We start from the raw sequence: 18,770 nt of genomic DNA on the forward strand, positions 1-18,770 counted from the left end.
ATTACCTTATCATTAGCACCAACCTAATGATTATTCCCAGGATTGCATTTAGATCTTTGCTGACCCGTGCAAAGGGCAAAGTCAAGCGCAAAGGGACCCTCAGCACAACTCTGTCACAAAACGCACAACAGGCAAGGTTGTGTTTTGGATGCACCTAAATGCAGACATGTCCATATGCTTTCCATTACCAGCGGCCAAGCTATAATTCCCTGTGCTGCCAAAGTCCAAGCTCAGAGGAGCATGTGGAGTCCCGGTTATGAAGTCAAAACCTAGCTAGAGAAAAGCAAACGGTAAATCAAAATAAAAAGTAATAATAAACCTGGCAGGAGGCACTAGGCATGAATGCAGTCTACTTTTCACTGGGCCATGCTCAATCCTAGAACTCCCTCTCTTACTTCTTTCCTCCAGAGGAAAATATCCAAGGCCCTAAACCATCCCTGGGCAGGATTACAAATTGAAACTTCAGTCCCTCAAAAAGTAACTCCCCGTTTGCACAAAATATTTTAGAAGACAGTATTTTAGAGTGGCAGGAGAAAGCAATTTTGTACCCAATGGGCTTTTTTGATAACTCCACATGCCTTAACACAACGCCTCTATTTTTAAAAAGTTTTTAAAGATTTCAGTTCTCACTATGTGTCAGGCACTGTACTCTACATCGTATGTGTAATATTTCATCTTCAAACAACCCTTGATAACTGGGCCCACACTTTACGAATAAGAAAACCCAGAAGGGGTGAGGCCTCCTGGTCAAGGTCCTGGAGGCGTGACAGTACACAGAACAGAGCCCCAAGAGGATTGAGACAGCAGAACCTTCACCTTTCATTATGACTCTACACTGCCTTCAAGGCCACCCCTAGAATAAACTGAGGCTAATATATTTTGAGAGGAAAATAGAAGACTTAATTACTCAAAAATCATTTTCTTAATGTTTATTAAATAAACATCTTAATGTTTATTAAATGAAACCATTTCATGTACTCTTGTATGTATGCATGAATTTCACAATAAAAACCCAGAGCCTGACTTAGGCAGCATCTCTGGAACGGCCAGTGCAATTAGGAGCCTGGCTCTCCATTATAACGAGAAATGCATGAGATGACTACAGTTCAGCCAGATACCAACAAGTTCTTCACTGGGAAATATTTAGGCTGTGAATCTTTCAACTTCACTGATTATTCTAGGCCAACTTAGCATTACCACTCACAGATGACTCTAGGTAAATAAGTAAATAAATGCCAACAGAGCTGTACCAGTCGCCTTCAAGAAGCCTCCAGTGATCTTGTATATTTAACTTCAGAAACTAAACAATGGTCTTTTGCTGTTTGGAACAAAAGACACTACTCATTTTAAATGATACAGAATATGAATAGAGAAACTATGGTTTTCTCCATCTAAAACATACTCTGCATACAAGGGGAAAAAAAAAAAGCATAATTTACTTTCCAAAACTAAATCTTCAAAAACATAAATCTACTTTAATCTATGTTTATTAAAAACTTAGAGTCAAAAGGGAGGTAACAATCAATGAAGATTAGCCAAGAAGAGGAATACTGGAAAGAACATGGGAAAAAAAGTAAGAAAAGCTTTAAAAGAACATCTTATTTTTAGTGAAATAAATTACACATTCTGTATTTTGAAAAATGCAAGCTGTACAATATGCATAGCGTCATTTGACTTTTATTATAATTACACAGACCATATTTGTGGGCACAGGAATGAGCTGAAAAGGATAAACATTAAACTGCCTTGAGTGTAGGGGGTGTAAGAATCTATATAACTTTCAAATTTTACTTTATCCAATTCTGACTATTCAGAATTAGTTAGAATTCTCATTATTTAGAGTTAGAATTAGTTATTTTCCAACATGCATATGCTTGTTTTATAAATATATAAGAATCTATGACTTTCAAAATTTACGTTATCCAATTCTGATTATTTAGAATTAGTTAGAATTCTGATTAGAGTCAGAATTGGTTATTCTCCAACATGCATATGCTTCTTTTATAAATCCTTTAGAAAGTTAGAAAAAAAATTGTTTTAAAAAAAAAGGTTCCATGATAGCAAAGCTGCAAATTAACAAAATATCATTTAGACATATGATAGAAAAATTCTGAAAGTGAAAGAACTATGACTCTGAATACTTATCTTTGGAAAATATTTTGTAAAGCTGAATACAAGAACTCACTTTCTACTCTACTGAACAACTATCAGAAACCAAAACAGAATTGGGTCAGAGGTTCTAATATTGGGGAAATGCAAACATTTTAAAGAAAAGAATCTGGAGAAAGAAATTAAGCAGAAGCCACTCAACAAAAACAAGACTGAGTTATCAAATGAGCATCCACAGTGCCACTGGAACACCTCTCCCTTCATACTCTGAAAACCTGTCCTTTGCACACAAGGCTACACAGCTGACGTCACAGCCTAGGCCCAAGTACTACATGCAGTGATTTCCAACTGTGATTTCCTAGAGAAAAAAATCATCAAAAAAAAAAAAAATGGGAGGGACATCCCTTGTGGCCCAGTGGCTAAGACTCCACACTTCCAATTCAAGGGACCTGGGTTCAATCCCTGAGCAGGGAACTAGAACCCACAAGCAGCAACTAAGACTTTGTATATCACAACTAAAAGATCCTGCGTGCACAAGCGAGACCGAAGATGCTGCTTGCCATAACTAAGATCCGGTGCAGTCAACTAAATAAAAACATTTTTCAAATGTAGTGAGAATAATACAGAACTGTCATTTTTGCATTCACCATTTCTTTAAAAAGGAACATTAACACTTCAAAAGCAGGACAAATCTAACCCCAGAGCTAATACAATTCACAGGCCAGAAACTCTAAGAAGCAAAATTATTACATCAATTCAGTAGATGCCAAATAGGCTGTCAAAACACCTATTCTGATTTTTATTATTATTACTGGCCGCACCATGCGGCAAGCAGAATGTCCCAGACCCATGCCCCCTGCAGTGTAAGTGTGGTATCTTAACCACTGGACCACCAGAGAAGTCCCACCTACTCTGGATTCAAAAAACAAAAACAAAACCTCTTCAATTAAAATTAAAATGATACTTGCTGAACATGACAAAGAATATCTTCTGAAAACAAGGGCAAACACAAAATACACTTTTCATGCTTTTTACATTTATATTTTTTTAAAGAATTTACAAAAGCACTTGTATGTACCTGAAAATCTAGATTAATGAGCAAATTTTTAGTAAAACTATTTTTTGAGATCCTGAATAAGTAATAATAACTACAGAAAAATATAAAAGCAAAAGAATTATTCTCAAGAAAGTGTCAGCCTCAGACAAATTCACAGGCCAGTTACTTCCTAAACTTTCTGGAAAGAAATGGGAAATTGGTAACCTTCCCAATTTCTTCTAGAAAAATTGACAAGCTAACAAAGAACAGAAGAAAACTGTATGTTAACCTCACTTGCCATTTCTAGATTTTTTTAACTTTTGCAAATTTGACATGCAAAAAATGACACCTGGTTTTAATCTTGATTTCTTTGATCCATGTGTATATAGTTCTCCTATGAATTGTAAATGCCTTTTTTCTTTTTTAAATAAATTTCTAGATTTTTAAAATTAATTAATTTTATTTTTGGCTGCTCTGGATCTTCGTTGCTGTACGCGGGCATCTCCAGTTGCAGTGTGCAGGCTTCTCACTGCATGGCTTCTCCTATGGCGGAGCATGGGCTCTGGGCATTTGGGCTTCAGTAGTTGCACCCCTGGAGAAGGCAATGGCACCCCACTACAGTGCTCTTGCCTGGAAAATCCCATGGCTGGAGGAGCCTGGTGGGCTGCAGTCCATGGGGTCGCTAAGAGTCGGACACGACTGAGCGACTTCACTTTCACTTTTCACTTTCATGCACTGGAGAAGGAAATGGCAACCCACTCCAGTGTTCTTGCCTGGAGAATCCCAGGGACGGCGGGGCCTGGTAGACTGCTGTCTATGGAGTCGCACAGAGTTGGACCCGACTGAAGCGACTTAGCAGCAGCAGCAGCAGTTGCAGCCCCTGGATCCTTAGGGCAGGCAGGCTTCAGTAGCCTAAAGTATATGGGCTTCCCTGGTGGCTCATACAGTAAAAAATCTGCCTGTAATGTGGAAGACTCAGGTTCAATCCCTGAGTCGGGAAGATCCCCCGGATGAGGGCATGACAATCCACTCCAGTATTGTTGCCTGGAGAATCCCATGGACAGAGGAGCCTGGAGGGCTACCGTCCATACGGTGGCAGAGTCAGAGACGACTGAAGTGACTTAGAACACATGCACGCAAGGCTATTACCAAAATATGACACAAAAGTCTCAGATTTTACTTTTTAATAGTACTGGAGCAAAAGTAAGGAATTAAGGCACAAGAGCGCCATCAACCCAAAAGAGACATCGTATGTGTGCTATGCACTAAAGTGAAAGTGAAGTCACTCAGTTGTGTCCGACTCTGTGACCCTGTGGGCTGTAGCCTACCAGGCTTCTCCATCCATGGGATTCTCCAGGCAAGAATACTGGAGTGGGTTACCATTTCCTTCTCCAGGAGATCTTCCTGACCCAGGGATCGAACCCAGGTCTCCTGCATTGGAGGCAGACGCTTTAACCTCTGAGCCACCAGGGAAGCCTATGCACTAAGACAAATACTAAGCACCAAAAGTACCCAAATTTAAAACTTGGGTAGAAAAGCTTATAAATGACTCCCAGTCTCCCATTCTGGCTGCTTAGAATAAGAGCACCCAACTTCCAGACCATAACAGTTTAAGTTCCCATTTATTGGGACCAAGATGTTGACAACTTCTAAAGTTCAAATTTTACTTTTTAATTCAGGTGATTAACCCAAGCATATTTTAAAAGAGAAGCAAATTTGAAATCTGAAAAAATTTTAAACAAAATCATGTTCTGATCATTCATCCATAAGAAAAATATTTCCTTTGAAAAATGAGATTTTTATTTTGAAAACCAAATCCCAAGAAAAACGATCTACAAATCAAAAGCTTATGTCTTAAATACATCATAAAATTACAAGAAAAAATGGGTGGGCAAGTATTAAAGTGTTAATATCTAGGATATAAAAAGAACTGCTATAAATCACCAGGAAAAAGATGAACACAGGATTATAAAAACTAGTGAAAGAAATAAGTCAAACAAAAAAAAACTCATTAAAAAGTGTTCAAATTCACTAGTTATCAAAGCAAAAGAAACATGGTTCTTCTTGGTTTAAAAAAAATTTTTAAGTTTAAATAGTAAGATTAATTCCCTAACCTGGATGCAGAAATATCTGGCATATATGTTACATATGTATCAAAGCTTTAAAAATGCAAATGATATCCCTTCTTCTAAAAATGTAGTCTGAAGAAAAAAATCAGAAAAAAGCATATAGATTTACATACAAGGCTATTCACTGTTGTATTCTGTTCACTACAGGGGGGAAATAAATAGCTCATAAACTAAATACCCAACAGTAGAAAGATCTGTCTAATAAAACATGATGTATTCAGCACAAATGAGCTGTTAAAAAATATGTTTTAAGGGACTATTTAATGATTTAGTTATAAGCCTAAGACACATTGCTAAGCTTAAAAACGGGATTTAAAAGGCCCCTGTAATCACTGCAGATGGTGACTGCAGCCATGAAATTAAAAGACACTTACTCCTTGGAAGGAAAGTTATGACCAACCTAGATAGCATATTCAAAAGCAGAGACATTACTTTGCCAATAAAGGTCTAGTCTAGGCTATGGTTTTTCCTGTGGTCATGTATGGATGTGAGAGTTGGACTGTGAAGAAGGCTGAGCACTGAAGAATTGATGCTTTTGAACTGTGGTGTTGGAGAAGACTCTTGAGAGTCCCTTGGACTGCAAGGAGATCTAACTAGTCCATTCTGAAGGAGATCAGTCCTGGGTGTTCTTTGGAAGGAATGATGCTGAAGCTGAAACTCCAGTACTTTGGCCACCTCATGTGAAGAGCTGACTCATTGGAAAAGACTCTGATGCTGGGAGGGATTGGGGGCAGGAGGAAAAGGGGACGACAGAGGATGAGATGGATGGATGGCATCACTGACTCGATGGACGTGAGTCTCACTGAACTCCAGGAGCTGGTGATGGACAGGGAGGCCTGGCGTGTTGCGATTCATAGGGTCGCAAAGAGTCGGACACGACTGAGCAACTGAACTGAACTGAACCGTATGTATGGAAATTCCTTGGCAGTCCAGTGGTTGGGACTCGGGGCTGTCACTGCAGCGGCCCAGATTCAATCCTGGAAGGGGGAACTAAGATCCCACGAGTTGTGTGGCAAGGACAAAAATAAAAGGCCCCATGAGATCTCTATTTTGAAACACACACAAATAAACATATATATATGCATAAGTGAAAGACAGTATACATTCAAACAAATCAGAAAAAAAGAGGGAACATCACTGAGTAAACTAAGCTTTTTTGTGTATAAGTTTTCACCACAATTCCCAAATTCCTTAAAATCTCTAAGATGGGACACTGGTCCCACTTTCAGATCTTAATCCTGACCAATGCCTTCATATACTTCAGTAGCAATTCTAACCCCATATCATAATTAATTACTGTGAATTTCCTGCATATTCTTCTCAAATCAGCCCATTTCCTATAGCAAAAAGAAAAAGGACACAAAACTTCCTGAGAAATAACAGACACTCTCCAGGGAGTGCACTCTGTCTTTGCTCTCTGTACAGACTGGGTACAACTATACACACCTAGCAGGAAGGCTAAAGCAAAATCACTCCTTGAGACAATGACATCAGTGATATTATTAAAAGGAAATGCAAAAAAAAAAAAAAAGAGGAAATGCACAGACTTCTCTAATATTGAATACAATCTTCACCAAAATGACTGAAAGCTTCACACATGAGGCTCTCACTACTACAAAAATTCTTTTATAGCAATGGTTCGCAAACTCTAGATGCACACTGTAATCACCTGGGAGAGTTTTTTTTAACCCCTACACTTATATGCTATACTCTGATCAACTGCACCCTAGCTGATTCCAATTTGCTGTTAAGGAAATTAAGGCTGTTAATTTGCTGTTAAGGTTGCTGACTTGAAGCATTTTTTCCAAACATCATACCAGAGTGAGTAGAGAAATCAATTCAGTAGACCGGGGCCAGCAATATTTTTAATTAAAAAATCAATAAAAATAAAAGAATGGGACTTCCCTGGTGGACCAGTGGTCTTGCAATGCAGGGCACTCAGTTTCCATCCCTGTCGGGGAACTGGGATCCCACACGCCCCTGAGCAACCAAGCCCGCACACCGAAACTACTGAGCCCGTGAGACTCGAGTTAGTCCCATGCAAAGCAAGGAAAGATCCTGCATGATTCAACCAAGATCCCATGTACTGCAACTGAGACCCTACTCAGTCAGATAAATAAATATTGAAAAAAAAAAAGAATGGAATGAATACATCAGAAAATATCAGAATGTATTACTGCTAGCACAGATACATATTTTCCCATGAAATTTTTTGTTTATAATATGTAATTCTTGGCAATACTACCCAGATTGACCTACAGATTGAATGTAATCACTATCAAAAATCTCAGTTGTCTTTTTGGAAAAAATTGACAAATTGATCCTAAAATTCAAATGGAAATGTAAAGGACATAGAATAGTCAAAACAATCCTGAAAGAGAACAAAACTGGAGCACTCACACTTTCCAATTTCAAAACTTAATAAAAAGTTGTGATAATTAAGACAACATAGTCCTGGTACAAACTGTTAGTCACTCAGTTGTGTCCGATTCTTTTGCAACACTACGGACTATAACCCACCAGGTTCCTCTGTCTATGGAATTTTCCAGGCAAGAATACTGGAGTGGGTAGCCACTCCCTTCTCCCGAGGGATTTTCTCGACCTGCATTGCATACAGATAAGACATACAAATCAACAGAATAAAATTGAGAATTCAGAAATAAATCTTAATGTTTGTCAGGTAAATTTGAACAAGGATGCCAGGACAATTCAACGGGGGGAAAGAATAGCCTTTTTTAAAAATGTTGCTGGAAATCCATATACAAAGAATTGAAGTTGGAGCCCCCCTACCTCACACCATATACAAAAAGGATCAAAGACGCAAATCTATGAGATAAAACTATAAAACTCCTAGAAGAAAACAAAGCGGTAAATCTTCTTAGAAATTACAACGAAACTATAAGCAATAAAAAGATAAATAGTACCTTATCAAAATTAAAAAGCAGAAGTTTTTAATTAAAACTTCAGAAAGTTTAGCTTAATTTAAAACTCGGAAAGTTTCAAAGGACATCAGCAAAAAAATAAAGACAACCCATAAAATGGAAAAAGTTATTTGTAAAATTATGTATCAGGTAAGGGACACGTCACATATATTAAGAAAATTTATAACTCAACAATAAAAAGACAATCCAACTGAAAAATGAGCAAAGAACTTAAGACATTTCTCCAAAGACGACACAAAACTGCTGAACAAGCACATGAAAAACTGCCCCACATCATTAGGAAAATGTAAATAAAAACCACAGTGAGACACCGCTTCACACCTACTGGGATGGCTATACTCAAAGACAGACAATAACACATGTGGAGAAATTAGAACCCTTATAAATTGCTGATGCCTCCACTTGGAAAAAATTTGGCAGTTCTTCAAAATGTTAAACAAAGAATTACCGTATGATCCAGTAATTCCACTCCCTGATATTTACTAAAGAAAAATTTAAAACATGATCACACCAATGTTCACAGCACCATTCTTAACAGTAGCTAAAATCTAGAAACAACCCAATGACCATCAACTCATTAGTAGATAAAATGTGGCACTGATTCTTGCAACAATACAGATGTCTTAAGAACACTATGCTAAGTAAAAAGCCAATCACAAAAGACCACATATTGTACGATTCCATTTATATGAAATACCCAGATAAGGCAAATTCACAGAAACAGCGCAGATTAGCGTTGCCAAGGCCTGCTGGGGAGGGTAAAAGGGGGGATGGCTGTTAATAGGTATGTGGTTTCTCAAATTAAGACAGTGGTGATGGTTACACAACTCTAAAAACAACTGAAACATACCTTTCAAAGTGAAGACTTTATGGTGTGTGAATTCTATCTCAATAAAGCTTTTCTTTTAAGGTTATTCTGTCAAGAGCCCCTTCCCTGTCATTCCCACAGAACCTCATGTGGTTCCTTTACCATAAGATAGAAAGGTTATTTATTCATACTAACCCAAAGGCCTTACTTCAGAGTCTTATATTTGACAACCAGATCAAAAAATCACTTTGGATGTCACAACTAATTTTTTCCATTAAGTAGAAAAAGTAAATATCAGAATATACATCATATAATATTTTTGTGAAACTTGTTTTTGAGATACACACACAGACATATATATGTCGGTGAAAAGTGAGTCAGTCAAGACAAAGTCTGGAAAACATATTTTAGGAGTTGACAGACACCTACTCAAGGAACAAAACGAAAAGTACAAGACCTCAGAGTTGAAAACAAAATGCAAGAAAGCTGAAACCACTCTGGAGCATTACCCTAGGCACTGAACTCAACACTAGAAGTGAACTGGACTCTTCTGTCTGTTTTTACTGGTCAAGTGAATAAAAGATTCCCTACCCTGTTAACTTCCCAGGACTTCTGAGAGGGTTCAGAGGAGCCTCCTGCTCCCAGGAAGTTCAGGATCACTGCTGGAAATACAGGACCCCAACTTACACTGGGTGTCAAAAAGCATGTACAAATAGGAGAACTTCAACAGAAAAGGAAAAATCGATACTGCTAGTATATTCAGTTTATCTCCACAGGTAAGAAAAAAAGAAAACAAGAACCCACAAAACTGCTCTGAGGGAAGGAACATTTTCAAAGACTGAGGGTCAGAATCCCTGATACAAAAGATATGAACAGCACAGGATACCTGAACCTGAAGCAAAGGTATAAATTGTGTAGTTCCTTCCAGCTAAAAATCTGAGCTCATCCTTAAAACAGCACAAAAAACGAATTTGGAGAATTACAAAAACAGGGACAGATTCTACCAAAAATTTATTTCCAGGGTCAATCTCAAGATGAGAAATTTTTTGTTCATTCAAACACTAAGTACGATATTGTAATTAAGTCAAAAATACACTGAAAATAGGACACTTTAATATCATTAAATATTATATACATTAATGCACACCAATAAATATTGAAAATAAAAAGGACCACTATCACATTTAGACCTGTTCTGTAAGTACTCTGCAGTTTGTATTAGGAAAAAGAAGTATTTAAGAAGAAAACAAAACAAGACCTTTTGCAGCTAGCATGACTGTCTATCCAAGAAACTCAAGAGAATCAACTGAAAAGTAAAACTTCACCGACTTTGGTCAGGTCATATGCCAGACACAGTGCTGCTTCATGTCCCTTGAGGACACACAAATGACTCCCCTTGCATCTAGGATATGGCCTATGGGAGAAAATATTACTAATTCCAAGCTCAGCCCATAAGAAAACCCTTCCATGCACAAAATCTGACAAAATCTCACAAAATTAAAGGCCAGATTTTGAAGTCAATTGTGATATAAGATGGAAGGAGCCTAAATTCCCAACTTACCTGTTAGGGGAGAATCACCTAGAAAAATGTGAGCAAGAAATAACTTTTTATTTTGTTAGTGTACAGATTTGGGCTAGAATTAATTAAGCTGAATAATATAGGTGGTCAGGTATAAAATATATGGACTGCATATACATACTTTCTTTACACTTGCTTTATAAAATTAGGAAATAGGGTACGGAAGGGAGGAGAAAGAAAATCATCTCACTCTAAATAGCAAATATTTTAAAATAAAGAGCAATAAATAAGTGATCTGTAGACCATACATTAGTGAGAACTTTAAAAATAAGAGCTATTAAATCTGCATGAATCAAAAGATTTGTTCATAGACAGAACAATTCAATATTATAGGATGAAAAGTCTCCCCAAATTAACATATATTCAACGAAACTGCCCATTAAAAGTTATTTTGAAACCCTAATTTTGTTCCTTTTTATGGATGAGTAGTATTCTATTATATATATTATATATACCACATCTTCTTTATCCATTCATTTCTCAATGGACATTTAGGCTGCTTCCATGTCTTGGCTATTGTGAATAGTGTGGCTATGAACATAGGGCGCATGTATATTTTTGAATTATAGTTTTGTCAAGATATATGCCCAGGAGTGGTACTGTTGGATCATACAGTAAATCTATTTTCAGTGTTCTGAGGAGCCTCCATACTGTTTTCCATAGTGGCTGTACAAACTTACAGTCCCCCCAACAGTGCAGAAGAGTTCCCTTTCTCCATACCCTCTCCAGCATTTGTTTAAAAAATGCAAATCTTAACAGCATATTTCTCAAACAGAGTGAAAGCAAAATCAAATATAACTTGTCTAGCAGCATCAACTTTACTCAAAGATTAGAGAGGAAAAGTGTTTAAAGTTAAGCCAAGTACTGATGTTTCTGGAATAGAATATAATATTCACATTAATTTTAGATAAAAAGACTTAAAAGTGTCAGAGTTTTCATACTCCCAGCACTTCAAAATATGCAAATATTCCCCTATACCACACTTTTGTACAGTAATTTGTGAAGCGGTGTCTTAATATAGAAACAGCTCTTGACAATAAAATGTGAACTCAAACTTTTCAGTACTAATCACATAAATATTAATTATTACTATGAAGCAGGAATAAGCAAACTTTCTACAAAAAGCCAGATAGCAAATATTTCAGGCTTGCTGGTCATATAGTGTCCTGAATGGTCACAACTATGTTTCAATAAAACTTGTTTTACAAAAACAGATGCTGGTGGTTCCCCAATCAGCAACATTCTCATCACTTGAGAACTGGTTAGAAATTCAGATTACCAGGCCTCACCCCAGAACTTCTGAATGAGAAACTCTTAAGTTTAAGATCTACCATGTCAGACAAAAAAGAGCCTGTACCCCCAGCCAGGTGATGTGCCTTTTGGAGACAGCAAAGGATTTAAGCCAGCACTGCAGAGGGGACAATAGTCTCCAAATTGGATACTGAAATATCAACCACAGAAGAAACAGCATTTCAAGTAGTGCTTTTCATCAGAAGCAGGAGAAGACCACCCACAGAGTTATTATACCAACACCTTTGTAATGAAGTTTTGGTCCAGAATGGAAAAGTTCACCCAAGTTTAACACTGGGGCATGTATATTGTTACTTGAACAAAGGGTTAGAGGGAAGCCACCTCAAAGGAAGACTATAAAAGAAAGGTGAATGTGTTGGGGTTGAGGGCTTGTGGGATGTTCCTACAGGAACAAATGAGGGAACAGAAGGAATAAAGAACTCCAAGTTGGGGTGCAGACCAGACTTGGGTCAAATTCTGACTCAGCTACCATGATCCTGGGGAAGGAGCTAACCACCACCAACTTCAGCATTCTCAGATGTAAAATGAGAATAATACCTACTTCCACAGGGCTGCTGTTAGTGAATACAAGAAGTGCCAGGCTAAGCACCTGGTGACCAATTGACACTATCTTCTCTGCTCTCTTCTATGCCAAAAGGAGCTAAGAAACATAGACCTTCAAGCAAGACTTGGGTACAGCATTCTATCACTAAGGGACCCAAGCTTTACTGAAGCATTAAGAGCAGAATTCAAGACCCAAGAGTTAACTTAGAAAAGTTAACCAAGCTCCAGTTTCTTCATTGATAAGATGCAGACCAGAACCACGTTGGCTGCCGGCTGTTGGAATCAACAATAACGACCTCAAGTGCTCAATACATAGCTAGTGCCCATCAGTACTGTCTGGTCTTTCCTGGGTCCCCTCTATTGCTTAGAGAGGTTCCTGGAGAGAAGAACAATTTTTAAACTTCTTTTGAGTTCAGCTTACAAGATAGGAAGATTCAACCCTGCAAGATTCACATGCACACAAATGAGAACGGTCGCCACCCAGATAGGCAGGCCTAGACCAGGCACTCACTGAGACACCCCAGGGCAACTGACACGAGGAGACTGTACGGATCAGCTGCTTTCGGAAAAGCCTGTGGAAAGAACCCAGGACTAAAGAAGGCTTTCTGGACCGCAGAACAGAAAAAGCCATGGCTTATGGTCCAATGCAACCTTGACCTCCTCATATGAAAAGAAGAAAGTGAAAAACTCATCAATGCTATAGAAAAACAACGATGAAGGAAGAACCAGAGTCAAGACCATAGCCAACAGAAAGAGGCTGTGAGTTGCACTCTGAAGTTGCTGAAAAGTTCATGGGCAGTGAGACTAAATTAGTTGAAATCTTAAGTATGATCCTCCATAAGATTATGCACTGCCCACTACTGCACCCATTACACTTGAATACTTCTATATTAGGCCTGCAAAAAAAAAAAAAGAAGAAGTAATGCAAGAGACAGTTATGGGGAAAAAAAACAAGTAGACGGAATTTTCCTTTATGGGATAAACTTTCAAGGAAGGTTTTAGAGGCCACCCAGACCTGAGATCAGGGATTTGCCTGCCTGAGGTCAGAGGACAGAATTAAGACAAAGGACGATGAGAAGTTCCCAAGAAGATTTACATTTCCATGCAAGACCTGTTTCAAGGAAGAACAAAATCTGACTCCATATTGGGTCTGTTTCTTCTACTTTAACCTTTGCTTCCAGTTGCTTTTGTTCGCTAAAAGGTTCCTGTCCACACATAATGGTCTGCCTAGGGGAACCCTGTCCCTCTGCTTGAATCTTTGTTCAGAACCCTGTCTACCTGTGGATAGCTACAGGGAAGGAAGAAATTAACATATCTGCTCTCCCCCACAAGGCTGGCCATTCCAGGAGATATTTGCAAGATTAATGGCCTTTTTACTTTACTTCCTTACCTCCCACCCCTCTATAAAGGAACCTAGCATCCAGACTCCAATAAGATGGCTATTTTGAGACATTAGTCTGCCATCTTCTCAGTCTGTCAGCTCTCCAAATAAAGTCGTTATTCCTTCCTTCAACATCTGGTTTCTGATCTATTGGCCTGTCCTACTGCAAGCAGGCTTCCCTGGTAGCTCAGAGGTAAAGAATCCATCTGCCAATGCAAGAGAATAGGGTTTAACCCCTAGGTCAGGAAGATGCCCTGGAGAAGGAAAAGGCCTCTCCAATATTTTTGCCTGGGAAACCCCATGGACAGAGGAGCCTAGCAGGCTTGCAAAAGAGTCAGACATGACTTAGCAACTAAAACAACAACCTGTGGCAAGCAGAGCAAGCTTTGACTAAGTAACAGAATCCCCCATCAAACACTCACCCCACCCTTTACTACTGCATTTGGTCACACCAGGTTGGCATGGCAACTTAACATGCCATGGAATGTGTGATTCCTAGGGCAGCCACTTTCCTTCTAGGTGCTTGGGCCAGAACTCTACTCTTGCCCTCAACTCCCTCTCTCATTCCCCACATATGGCCCATCAGCAATCTCCTCAGCCCCATCTCACAATATGACTACTTCTCACCACCACCCCCCTCCACTCAATCACCATCTTCAGCCCTGTACTAGCTAGCTCCCCTGCAGACCTACCCTGCTCACCCAGACTTCAGTCTATTCACACATATCAACAATCAGCATGTCTCTATCCCCTCTCTGTTCAAAACTCTCCAATGGCTCCCACCACCAACCCCGCTTTCAAAGTAAAATCTACAGGCCTTCCTCCTAGGTGCCTGTGGCCTACCATGACTCAACTCCCATAGTCTTTCTGACCTCAAAATCATTCTCTCTTCTTCCTGCCTCAGGGCCTTTGAATCTGCAGTTTCCTCCACTGGGAATGCTCCTACCCCAGACATCCACATGACTCGCTTCCTAGCGTCTCCACTCAAAGATGACTCAGAGCTTCCTGTTCTACCTTTCCTAAAATTTCAGCTCCCACCCAACACTTACTACCCCCAATCCTGCCAGATTCTTCTTCAGACCACAAAGTCTCATTGTCTGCCTCCATACTAGTGTGTGAACTGTGTGCGTGGAGGAAATCTCCATATAGCATCTGGAGCACCAAGAGCATTACCTGGCACACAGTCTGCAGTCAATACATGCACTAAATGTGGAGAGGACTATGAAAAACCTAAGCTGCAAGCAGATCTCAAATCTTGGACAGCCAACAGTCTAGAACTGGTTACAAAACAACAGGCCAGAAACAGCAAAGCCAGGGAGAAAATGAAGAGAGTACCATAAGGAGCACCAATGACCAGTAAACCCCATGGTGGTAGCTCATAGCCTAACCTTAAGCAGGAATTCTTCCCCAGCAAAAGAATGAAAGAAAGTCCAGAGTTAGGCCCTCTGAGGGAAGAATAACTGGAAGAAAAGCAGGGAGTGAAAAAGAATAAATAAGGTTACCTCGCATTGGGAACAGGCTAGTGTGTTGGGAGTTCTTTAGGCAAGACCTGGAAACAGGTCAGGGAAGGATTGCAAAATGTTTAAATTAAAATAACCTAAGAGTATTAAATAAAAATAAATCAGCTTTTTAAAAGCTTCCATTTACAAGTACAAGCTCTATAGAACTACAAATTATGACTGCTAACTTCTAATTCCTTTAATCATAATGGGAAAATTCCTTAAGCCATCAGTAATACAAGAAATGAGTCCCCAAACGGATCCCAGGTTTTTCTATGGAGACACTGAAGAGGGTGGCAACAACCAACTCAGAATTTCCAGTATCTAAAGACTAGGTTTCAGTCAATAATGTTTGGATTAATAGCATCAGTCACCAAATTAGCTGAGGTACACCTAACTCATTTCTGCAATGCTATGAGCTTTTGCTACATAAAAGAGATAGGCGGTATGGTCTGAAACCTAGCCAATGTTCTAGACAGGTACTTTCATAAGCATTTTTGAAATATCCTAACAGACATTAAAATTCAACTTAATTAGAACTTCCCTGATGGTCCATTGGCTAAGACTACACACTCCCAATGCAGGGGGCTGCGGGGCTAGGGTTCCACCCTGGGGCAGAAAACTGTATCCCTGTGAGGCACCTAAGTCCCAGCACAGCCAAATAGAGAAATATTTTTTTTAAATAAAGATTAAAAAAAAAAAAATCGACTTAAGTGACTTGCCACAGTCAGAAAATACAACTGCCACACAACCATTTGAGGCATGGGGGTGGAGAACTAATACAAAAAGGTATTAAAATACCAAGTTTCTTAAAAAAAAAAAAAATACACTCCCTACTCCAAGCAAAGAAGTGAAATGCCCTCGGATTCAAAGAAAGAATCTGGTCAACATTTCAGCAAAGGAAATAGTCTAGAAAGCAGATAGCTCATGTTCAGGCTGTCAGGTAAAACAAGTAGTCAGCTGGACACACCCACTCACCCCCTTTTAACTAAAACATGTGCCATGAGGGCTTACTCTGTGCACACTCACTGCTGGGCTTTTAAAAGACAAGTGCCCAGAAAGCTATTAAATTCTGGATGAGTACAGAGAATTCAGAATTCTGAGCTGAAAGGCTCTTTTTATAAATCTCATATAAGACTCACCTTCAGGGGCTAAATGGGCAAAGTCATTTGTAAAGGTGAAAACGCAGGTACAGACAACTGGCAGAGAGAAGTCTCAGTCCAACAGCATCCAAATGCAAAAAATGTAAAAATTAAAATGTTCCAACCACCACTGCCTCTAGCCTCTGGCTTCAAAGAGGAACAAACTGGGAAAGGAAGGTCACATGGCAATTCATGACAGCTCATACCAGACTGTCTCAGGACTCCCAGCCATGTCCTCACACTGTCCAGCCTTCTCTGAACATGGACGTCCAAATATTAGCTGGGTTAGCATCTTCCCTCTCCTCTGTTACAGCACCGCAAGACTAAAAGTAGAGCGACTCCTAATGCCTCAGACCCAGAAATCCCCTATGGGTGACTTGCTTCCACCTGCAGTTGCCCTCATTTACCCTTTGCACTGACAATCAAGAATTTTAAGTCATGTTTAAAACCCCCAGCCTGCAGGCCGAATTCCTGTCAGCTACCCATCAAAGGGACATCTAGAGTCAAAGGAAGGAGAAAATTCTGCGCCCATAAACTAGTCATACTCGAAAATGTCAATTTCTTTTAACAAGAAGGTGGCAACAGGGGGACCCCGACCCCCGAGAGTCTTGTCAGAAAGAACGGCCCTGGGGACTGGGCAGGAGCTCCTAAAATTACTTGGCGCAGCCACTGTAGGAGAGAAAGAAAGCAAAAATATAAAGGGCACCCCCCCCTCCCCCGCCGCCTCTGCCGTCCCTCTTGATGGCCCTGCATTCCTGGGGGCACAGAGATGCCCGCGCGCACCGCCTGCGGAGGGCCGACCGGAGAGCGATCGCAGGCTGCGCGGGCCGAGGGCCGGGGAGACCCCACTAGCCTGCCCGCCGCGCGGCCTGAGGGCCCGAGCGCCCCGCGGCTCCGGCCACGAGCAGAGGTGAGCGCTCAGGGGCCCGGCGGGGGCTGGGGGTCGCCAGGCATCCCTGGGTCCCGCGGCCAGGATGACCTGCCGGTGCGGGGACCCGGCAGATGGGCCCGGGTATGGGGGCGCAGGCCGCACCGCGGGGCCACTGACAGCGCGCGGGGGCCGTGCCTGGTTGGCCTCGTGGGCGCCGCAGGCCCCTCGCTGCCGGGCCTGGCAAGTGCGGCCCGCGGGCCAGGTAGGGGGCGCGGCGGCCGGGCTCTCACCTGGCTGCAGCTCGCCGGGCTCCAGTCCTGCCGGCTGCGCCTCCGCTCCGCAGTACCAGCCGTTGCCTCTGGCTCCCGCGACTGCCGCCTGCAAAATGGCGCCGCGGAGGGGCGGGCCGGGGGCGGGGAGCCGTGGAGCCGCCCGCCCCCGCGCGGACCTGGACCCACCTCTCTCTCCGCGCCCGACCCCCGCCCTCTTGTCTCCCCCGCGGGAGGGGCTCCCCGCCCGTCCGCAAAGCCAAGCCAGCCGTCAGGCCCCCCATATGCCCTCCCCTAATCGTCCTCTCTGCCCCGCCGCTCTCCTTTTATTTCCCACCGCCCCTCGCGTGGGAAGCGCGCCCCTTCTCGTGCCTTCCAGTCTCATCGCTCTTGCGGACCCACTTGGACTATAGAGCGCTTGTCTGGAGTCTCGCCCTCCTCGTATCCCCTTTTTACCGAGCCTGACACCGAGCGAGCCCTGTCGTGTCTCAGAGAAGGTAATAAAGCAATCTGCGGCGCCTTGGGCTCAGTGGATTGGATGTCTTAAGGCACTTTCACTGTTTCTCCAGTTAGGCTGTCAGGGTTTTTTTGTTTTTTTGTTTTTTTTTGTTTTTTTTTTTTGAACTTGGGAAGAGGTCCTCGTTACATTGTGCAGAACGAGGCTTCTCAGACTCCCCTGAAGGTCGTGTTTAGTTGCGGGTTCTGATTCAGTGCGTTGGGATGCAGCCTGAGAGTCTACATTTCTATTAAAAAAAAAAAAAAAGCGATGTCGCTGGATAAGGGTGGCTTAGCGGAAAGGCCGCAAATAAATCCGTGGCTGTCAGTCTTTAGCGCACCGCAGCCTCACCTTGACCATATCAAGATGGCTGGGTCCCACCCCTAGGGCTTTTGAGACCAGAGGTGTGGAGTGAGGCTCCTGATTTTTCGTTTCTGACAAGTTCCCCGTGATGATCATGCTGTTCTCTGGGGTTCACACTTTGCGAGCCACTGCTGAAGACTATCTGAACTCAAGCCCAAACAAACAAAAACCTAATAATTAATACTCTCATAGCACCTTCCATCTTGAAGTTTGTCTAGTTGTTGTTACAACTGAGTAATAACTGATTAGTGCCCCCAAACAACTCTAGAGAGCTAAAGAACAGTGGACGGTG

The 18,770-nt window shown here is 41.3% G+C and overlaps 1 protein-coding gene and 1 non-coding gene across 3 annotated transcripts in view; both read right to left on the reverse strand.

The window, feature by feature from the left end:
• SLC23A2 (solute carrier family 23 member 2) overlaps positions 1–17,746 on the reverse strand; it is a 142,717-nt gene extending 124,971 nt beyond the window's left edge. The window contains exon 1 of one of the 2 annotated variants that reach the window (XM_070801141.1): positions 17,641–17,746. The gene's annotated coding sequence lies outside the window, so the exon portion shown is untranslated. The remainder of the gene's footprint in view (positions 1–17,640) is intronic. The other variant, XM_070801143.1, reaches the window with a different exon arrangement.
• On the reverse strand, positions 4,546–4,618 carry TRNAW-CCA (transfer RNA tryptophan (anticodon CCA)). Its single transcript has one exon. It is a non-coding gene; the product is annotated as a tRNA-Trp (tRNA).
• Positions 17,747–18,770: the final 1,024 nt, after the last annotated feature.

Source organism: Bos indicus, chromosome 13 (genome assembly GCF_029378745.1).
Source record: "Bos indicus isolate NIAB-ARS_2022 breed Sahiwal x Tharparkar chromosome 13, NIAB-ARS_B.indTharparkar_mat_pri_1.0, whole genome shotgun sequence".
Taxonomy (NCBI): domain Eukaryota; kingdom Metazoa; phylum Chordata; class Mammalia; order Artiodactyla; family Bovidae; genus Bos; species Bos indicus.